The following is a 7,828-nucleotide window of genomic DNA, read 5'->3' on the forward strand; positions in this document are numbered from 1 at the left end:
GCTGTATCGTTTCCTGCCAGGTGTTCGTGGGCTGGGGTCCATGCGACGTAGGTGTCGGGTAGTTCTTGGCGTCTTGTTATTTCTTTGAGAATCTTCACTGCTGCGGCAGAAATTCGGCCTTTTCGTAAGTTTCTACATGCCGCTTACGAGTCGCTCAAGATGATTGCTGTGTCTTTGCATGTGGCGATGCCGAGGACGATGGCCACTTCCTCCGCCGTTTCTGGATTTCTGGCCAGTATGGTGGCAGCGATTAGCTCCTTCCCTTGGTTGTTGGTCACGGTAATTGCGTATGGTCTTCTACCTGAGTATTTTGCCGCATCTGTATACCTCGTGTTGGGGTTCTTTGAGTATTTCTTGCTAAGGGCTCTAACCCTTGCTTGTCTTCTGTCTTTGTGGTATGTTGCATGCATGTTGCGAGGTATTGGAGCGACTGAGATAGAGTCACGAAGAAGTGGCGGCAATCGGGCTTTCGCGTCTGAGTCTGCTATGAAGTTTTCACTGTATGAGAGCTTGCGAAGTACTGCTCTGCCTGTTTGAGTCAGCTTAAGGCGTTCCAGCTGGCTGGCTCTGTGCGCTTCGCTCATTTCTTTCCAGGTGTTATGGAGGCCAAGTTTGAGGAGTGTCGTGGTTGAGGTCGTATTGGGGAGTCCTAGTGCGCTCTTGATTGCTTTTCTGATGATGATGTTGAATTTTTCAATTTCACCTTTCTTGAGGAGTAGATACGGGGTGCCATATGTGATCCGACTTATAAGGAGTGCTTGGATTAATTGGACGGTTTCTTGCTCTTTAAGTCCTCTTCTTTGGGTGGTTATACGCCGAATCAGGTGGGTTACTTGTGTTAGGGTCTTCTGAAGCTTCGGAAGTGTAGCTGCCCCAGAACCGTCTTTATGTATTGTGAGGCCAAGGACCCGGGACTTGAGGAGTTTGTATCTGGAGCGACGTATGCAGGTGGTCTTCCCCGGGTCCTTGGCTTGAATATAAGTAGCTCTGATTTTTGGGGGCGCACTGGAGACCGCATTTTGAGAGGTACTGTTCTATCTGATCGATTGCCTCTTGGAGAGTAGTTTGCTGTTGGCCAGTTGTGGACGCTTTTGTCCATAACGTTATATCGTCGGCGTATATTGCATGGCTTAAATCTTCGATGCCATCGAATCGTTGTGAGAGCTTCGTCATTGCGAGATTGAACAGCATAGGTGAAATGACATCCTTGTGGAGTTCCTTTGTTGGGCATTTCGAACTTGTCGCTTCGGATGTGGCCTATACCCACCGTAGCCGTGCGATCTTTGAGAAAGTCGTGTACGTATTGGTAGGTCCGGATTCCGCAGTTTGTATCTTGGAGATTTTGGAGGATTGCTTCATGCTTCACATTATCGAAGGCTCCTTTTACATCTATTGTTAAAATAGAGAACATTTGTGACGTTCTAGGTGGTCCAAGAGGTCTTCCTTGAGCTGTAGTAGTATATCTTGTGCCGAGAGGAGCTGTCGGAAGATAAACATTGTGTCGGGCATGAGTCCTGAGTCTTCGAGGTATGTGGTGAGGCGATCGTGAACCATGCGTTCGAGCAGCTTTCCAGCGCAGGAAGTAAGGGAGATTGGCCGTAGGTTGCTGATTTGTAGTGGCTTCTTGTGTTTTGGGATCATAATTAATTTTGCGTGCTTCCATTCCGCAGAGAGCACACCTTTTTCCCAGCAATTATTCATCTAGTCGAGGAGTCCATTTAGAGCCTTGTCTGGGAGGTTTCGTAGGATCTTGTTGGTCACCTTGTCATTTCCTGGCGATGTGTTACGGGTCAATTTGGCTAGGGCGGCGCGGAGTTCAGGATGCGTGAAAGGGCTATCGAGGGTGAGATTTGGTTCGCCTTTGTACGGTCGGGGATCGGTAACCTTGGGGGCATTGTCTCCGACAAGTTTACGCTTGATTTCTTCCAGAATTTGTTTGTCTGTTCCTGGATGGGAGTTAATGATTTACTTGAGGTCATGTCTTTGCTGGGTCTTGGTTCTGGTGGTAGCTAGAAGGGCTCGCAGTATATGCCAGGTCTTCTTCGTGCTGAGTGTGCCTTGAAGTTGGTCGCACAGTTTATGCCAATTCTGCCTGCTAAGCTGATCTCCGTATTCTTCTGCTTCCTTTGTTAAGCGAGCGATGCGTCTCTGCAGTTTGCGGTTAAGTTTCATCTTTTTCCACCGCCTCAGTCGTCCTCTTCTGGCATCCCAAAGATGTAGGAGGTGACAGTCTACGGCCGGCGTGTCCATCGTGAGTTGGATCACTTTAGTGTGCTTCTCCGCCGTCTTGGCCACTTCGGTGAGCCACTCTTCAATGTTTTCGATGTTTTCTTCTATGCCATGTTCTCGGAAGGTCTTCCAGTCCGTCAGCCATGCCTTTCCGGTTCTGCTCGGCTTCTTATGGTGCAGGATTTCAAGCTGAAGGATGTAGTGGTCGCTGCCGAGATTTTCTTCCAGTCGGGTCCATTCCGCCTTGGATATTCCTACTGTAAAGGTGAGGTCGGGATTTGTATCCCTGGACACACTGTTGCCTATTCGGGTCGGTAGCTTAGGATCATTCCAGAGGGTGAGGTGATTTTGTTGCGCCGAATCGTGCATTCGCGCTCCTTTCTTGGTCGTGTGCTGGTAACCCTATGCTGTGTGGGGGGCATTAAAATCCCCCATTATTACGAGTTTATGTCCTTTAGATAGTTTTCTGGCTTGCGTGATGAAGTTTACAAAGTCGGATAACGGACCCCTGGGTGGGCTATATAAGCATAGTACTTATAGTCTTTGGTGTGTCTTCTTCTCAGGTAGCACTTCCACTAGGGTGTGTTCCACGGTTGTTCCCTGAATTGTGTGATCCTGCGTGGTGAGATTTTTCTTCGTCAGGATGGCTGTTCTGTGAGATCCGGTGTGGGTATCATATCCCTGTATGCGCAGATTGGTGTAATAAGTTTCTTGGACAGCGATGATATCTGGTTGTTCCAGTTTGGTCAGTTCTTGGAGGTTTGTTCTTTTGGTTCGGATAGAGCGACAGTTCCATTGCCACAGCTTCATTGGGAGTTGTGGTAATCTCTTCTTGGTATTATTCGCCATCTTGTTCGATATCGTTCTCTTCGCCCCGGGCCATGGATTCCGGTCTGGCTGCATTGTGGAGGTCTTTACGTGCTTTCTTGCGAGCCGTGTCGGTGTTGTTGAGTAGCTTTTCTACTGTGGCTTTCGTTACGTGGTTCTGCTTGGCATAGGACATGAAGTTGCTGAGGTCTTGGAGGGTAGCATGGATAGGGGCCAGCTGAGCGGTGATGTGTTGCAGGAGCTGTTGTGCTATCTCCTTTGGAAAAGTGGCCATGGCTTCCTGTATCTGCTTCCGCACCTCCATTGTTACGATTTCCTTGATTCTTTCTTCCGTAAGTGGCGGTGGGATGTTTGGCATTCCTTGAGGTTTCGAGGCTTGATTGGCGGTGTTTTGTTCTTTGCACCTTTGTATGAGCTTGTCAATGAGGGCTTGCTGATTTTGGAGTTGTGCTGGCAGGTCTCGTTCGGTTTCCGTGGGTTCTTGTGCTCGTGTGTTTCCTCCTGCAGCGTCTGCATACGTGACTCGCTTTTGTGGGTTGCGTGTACGGGTTCCAGATCGTCATCTTGACCGGGGTCCATCGTTTGCTTGACCACTTGTTGATTTGGAGTCACTTCTGGATCTGCGTGGACTCTGTAGTGAGGTACTGCTTGATTCGGATAGTGCCGGAATGTCTGAGTCTGAATTTGAGTTCCATCTGCGTTGCTGCTCTTGGATCTTGTTTTCCCATTGCAGACTGATCTAGTACGGTGGTGGATTTGGCTTCAGTTTATGTCGGCACCCCTTCCCTGCTGTCTCATGGGGTTGTTGACAGATTTTACAACTAGGTTGGCAGTCATGTTCTTCCGGTTGATTTTCCATCCCGCACATGTAGCAGAAGTTAATAAGGGGTTTCGGACAGATATCTTGCCGGTGCCCTAGTTCTCCGCAGGTTCTGCAGTATTGCACAGATTTCCTGCATGGTTTGCAGCGGTAGTCACAGCATTTATATATGATGTTGTATGGGACGTGCGGTCCGTCGAAGTAGACGAGTGCTGTTGACGATCTTCCCAGCATGCGTGCTGCGAGAACCGTGTATCTTGCGGATACTCGTAGCCCTTGTAGTAGTTCTTCTTCGCTCGTGCCTGGCGGGATGCTGTAGATTACGCCTTTGCTGATGCCCTCTGGGGTCCTGACATGTGCTTTGACTTCGTAAATTGACCCTCCAAGCTGGATGCTGGTGATCTTGAGGAGCATGTCGTACGCTATGTCTTTGTTTGGTGTGCTTGCGATTATTATATTCTCGGCATGTTGCACTTGAATCCGGATGTTGTCGTAGAAGTCTTTCTGGGACAACTTGCTAGCTCGGCCGATGGCATGTGTCACTGGCACCAATGTCCATTTGGAGAGTTGTAATCCCGCCTTAGGTCTGTAGATGATCTTCGTGTCGTCCACTGGCAAAGGCGGAAGTCTCGGTTTTCTATAATGTGGCACGTTTCCCGCAATAGGTGTTGTTGCTCCGCCTTGCTGCGTTCGTAGTTGGTGTGCTTCCTCGGCTGTGGGTTTTGTATGCACCTGGGTCTTCTTGCCTCTCGTCTCCCATGTATGCCATTTTTCCTGGATGCTTATCGCCTTTCCGCTGTGCCAGCTGGCTTGGCAGCAGAGTCAACAAGCACATCCGCTCTTGGTACGAAGACCATATGTCATAGGCTTCTGTAAAGTTGGTGAACCATTCGGTGCACATGCCATATTTGGTACCTGAGGGGCCCAAATGGCGCTTGCACTCTACGAAGTGAGATTTGGACCTTGCAGTGCCACCGAGTTGAATTTGCTTTAGCACCGGGCGAGAGTTCCTTAGTCGCGAATCCGACTTCTACTGATGAACGTGAGGCAAAGCTTCAAGTGGATGTAGGCCCTTCTTTCTACCTCCCAGTTCGTCTTCTTCCGGTAAGAATTCATCGCCTCCCGTGGATTCACTTCCCATTCTTCTACACTCTACCAACTCGATCAAAAGAGACGATTTTTACAGCAGCCGCATCTGAAAGCATGATCTAAGTATGGGCGCCAATGATTGCCGAGGAGAGGCATGACTCCCACGAATTTATATCGGAAATTCAGACATTTCAGAAGGGCGTGGTTGAAATAATAGTTCTAGTTTACCAAAACTGCCTTTACTTCGCAATTACGGTCAAGCTTAGGCAAGTCAGAGCCTTATGCACGCTCCTTTTACCCCGGTGTTCTTTTCCTTAGCTCCTTGCTGCATTCTGGCAAAGCTCTCATTTCTACCACCTGTATTGTGATTACAAACAAAATAATGCAACACGTTCTTTAATATTCTTTTTCACGTGCCTGTGAACAGTGGTTTACGAGATTTTGAGAAAAAAAATACGATGTTCTTTTTTCATCTAGATTTTTTAATAGCGTTCATTTTTGTCAAAACTTCAAATTTGAGGCGAATTGCAGAAATGATAATTTGTGATGCAGCAAGAACATTCAACATAATTGTTGAATATGTTAAGGTCTCGCAGTTCAGCAAATTTCAAAAGGCTACATATATTGGTTTAGTTGATAAAAAATCGTAAATATAGCAACTTTCGAAGATTGTAGCAAATTCAGGAATTTTTCTAAAACACTTCCGTTTTGCACGGACGCCTGAAACCATGCTAGGTGACCCTTCTTTACGTCTAGGTTTTACACACAAGAATGTATTCTTTGTAGCTGTAACATAGTGTATTTCACATCGTTGTGAATTGGTGAAAATGCTTTGTGCATTAAATAGGCACCTCCACACTGAAGAACCTCGTTATTTTTTTTTCCTCCTAAAATATTTATTTGGCAAAGAAGCCACGTTCGCTTCAGTGCTACCTAGTGATATGCGCATAAAATATAAAATATTCAATGAAATCTAAAATATGAAATTTTTGACCTGCGTTGATCTCTCGTGGAATCACCCCCAACTGAAAACCACAGTGCACGGACCTGTTTTCAGAGCCGGAAGCTAGACAAGACAAATGGCCACGCGGATGTTTAGAATCAGAGCTTCCACTGGAGTCCCAATGACTTATTTTTCAACGTGTCGTTTCTTTTTAGTTAAATGGAGGTGTAAAGCTTAGAAAAAATAACGGCAAGGGCTAGCACGTGCTAAATATATTGCGGTGCATTTGTCTGTTCCGTTCCTGGGATCGCATTGGCTGCTACGCACAAGCGCTGCCAGATGAAATACTCTCAGCACCGTTGCTTGTTCATTTATTTTTCTTATCATCACTGTTGAGCGTAAGACGTATCGCTGCACGACACCAGCAATTTTCTTCTCCCTGCCATATATGCAGTTGCGATAATGACGAAGACACCAGATCTCCATTTCGAGACCAACTTCAGCATCCATTTCTACAGCATAATTGTTTAACAGCCATACTGGTTGCTCAGTGTGATACGTACGTACATTTACGTGCGAAGAGCGTGTGATGGAGTTCTTTCAACTTCCAAAATAGGTACGACCGAATTCGTTTGATGCCTATTTCTTAAGCGTTACTTTGGTGGATAACAGCTGTGTCTTACCAGTACTCACGTACGGGGCAAGAAACCTGGAGGATTACGGAAAGAGTTCTACTTAAAATGAGGACGACGCAACGAGCTATAGAAAGAATAATGATGAGTGTAACGTTAAGGGATAAGAAAAGAGCAAAGGGATAAGAAAAGAGCAGATTGGGTGAGGGAACAAACGCGAGTTAATGACATCTTAGTTGAAATCAAGAAAAAGAAATGTGAATGGGCAGGACATGCAATGAGGAGGGAAGATAACCGACGGTCAATAAGGGTTACGGACTAGATTCCAAGGGAAGCGAAGCGTAGCAGGGGGCGGCAGAAACTTAGGTGGGTGGATGAGATAAAGAAGTTTGCAAGGACAACACGGCCACAATTAGTACATGACCGGCTAGCCACCCTAACCGGGCTGGTTGGAGAAGTATGGACAAGAACGGCACCGAGAGCGGCGCTGCTGCGCCGGCGTTGAGAGCGCCTCATGCGAAGCAAAATTCTATTAGCGGGTGGTACCCCTCTCCCACCTCTCGTTCGCACCGCCTTGATTGCCTCCTGCACTGCTCGTGTTTGGGCACGTTTCGTGCCGCGCGCGGTGTGTGCCTACGTGTGTGTGCGTGGACATTTCATTCGAAGGGCGATGTACAATCTGTTTCACATTTAGGGGGAAACTCAGAGCTTTTTTTCGTGCCATTTTCTTGTGAATTGGCAGAATATATCACTGGTGGCATCAACCCTTTCGTGTTTACATTGCGGTCGTGACAGTTAACAACACAATAATTTCCGGTCATCCGAAGAGGCGCCGTCGCAAAGAAGAGACGTTGCGCGCGCAGCGCAAACTGAACGCGGGCGCTCCCGCCAAGGGAAGCGGCGGCGGAAACCTACACCCGTTGGAGATGAAATCGTTCCGCCAGGGGAGAAACGAGCGCTGGCGTCTAGGATGAAACTTGGCGTGCGGTCGTCCATGGGAGAGGCCTTTGCGCTGCATTGGGCGTAACCATGATGATGATGATGATGATGACTTTAGTGCCAATGGATTCAGTCAGACCTCGGACCAACCTCGGTTGGAACTTAGCAAAATCTAGAGAGTTGCTGGCGCAAGAGATAGAGTGAGCTGTTATTCATGAACCTGTTGGCGCAATTATTTGACACCCACAACTTCCGATGGTCCACCTAACCATAGGTTTAAAATGATAAATTAAGGTGGTGGCATTTTATGGTTGTTTTGTTTAGAAAGGAAAGAGACATGCGGAAAAG

Source organism: Dermacentor variabilis, chromosome 11, assembly GCF_050947875.1.
Source record: "Dermacentor variabilis isolate Ectoservices chromosome 11, ASM5094787v1, whole genome shotgun sequence".
NCBI lineage: Eukaryota > Metazoa > Arthropoda > Arachnida > Ixodida > Ixodidae > Dermacentor > Dermacentor variabilis.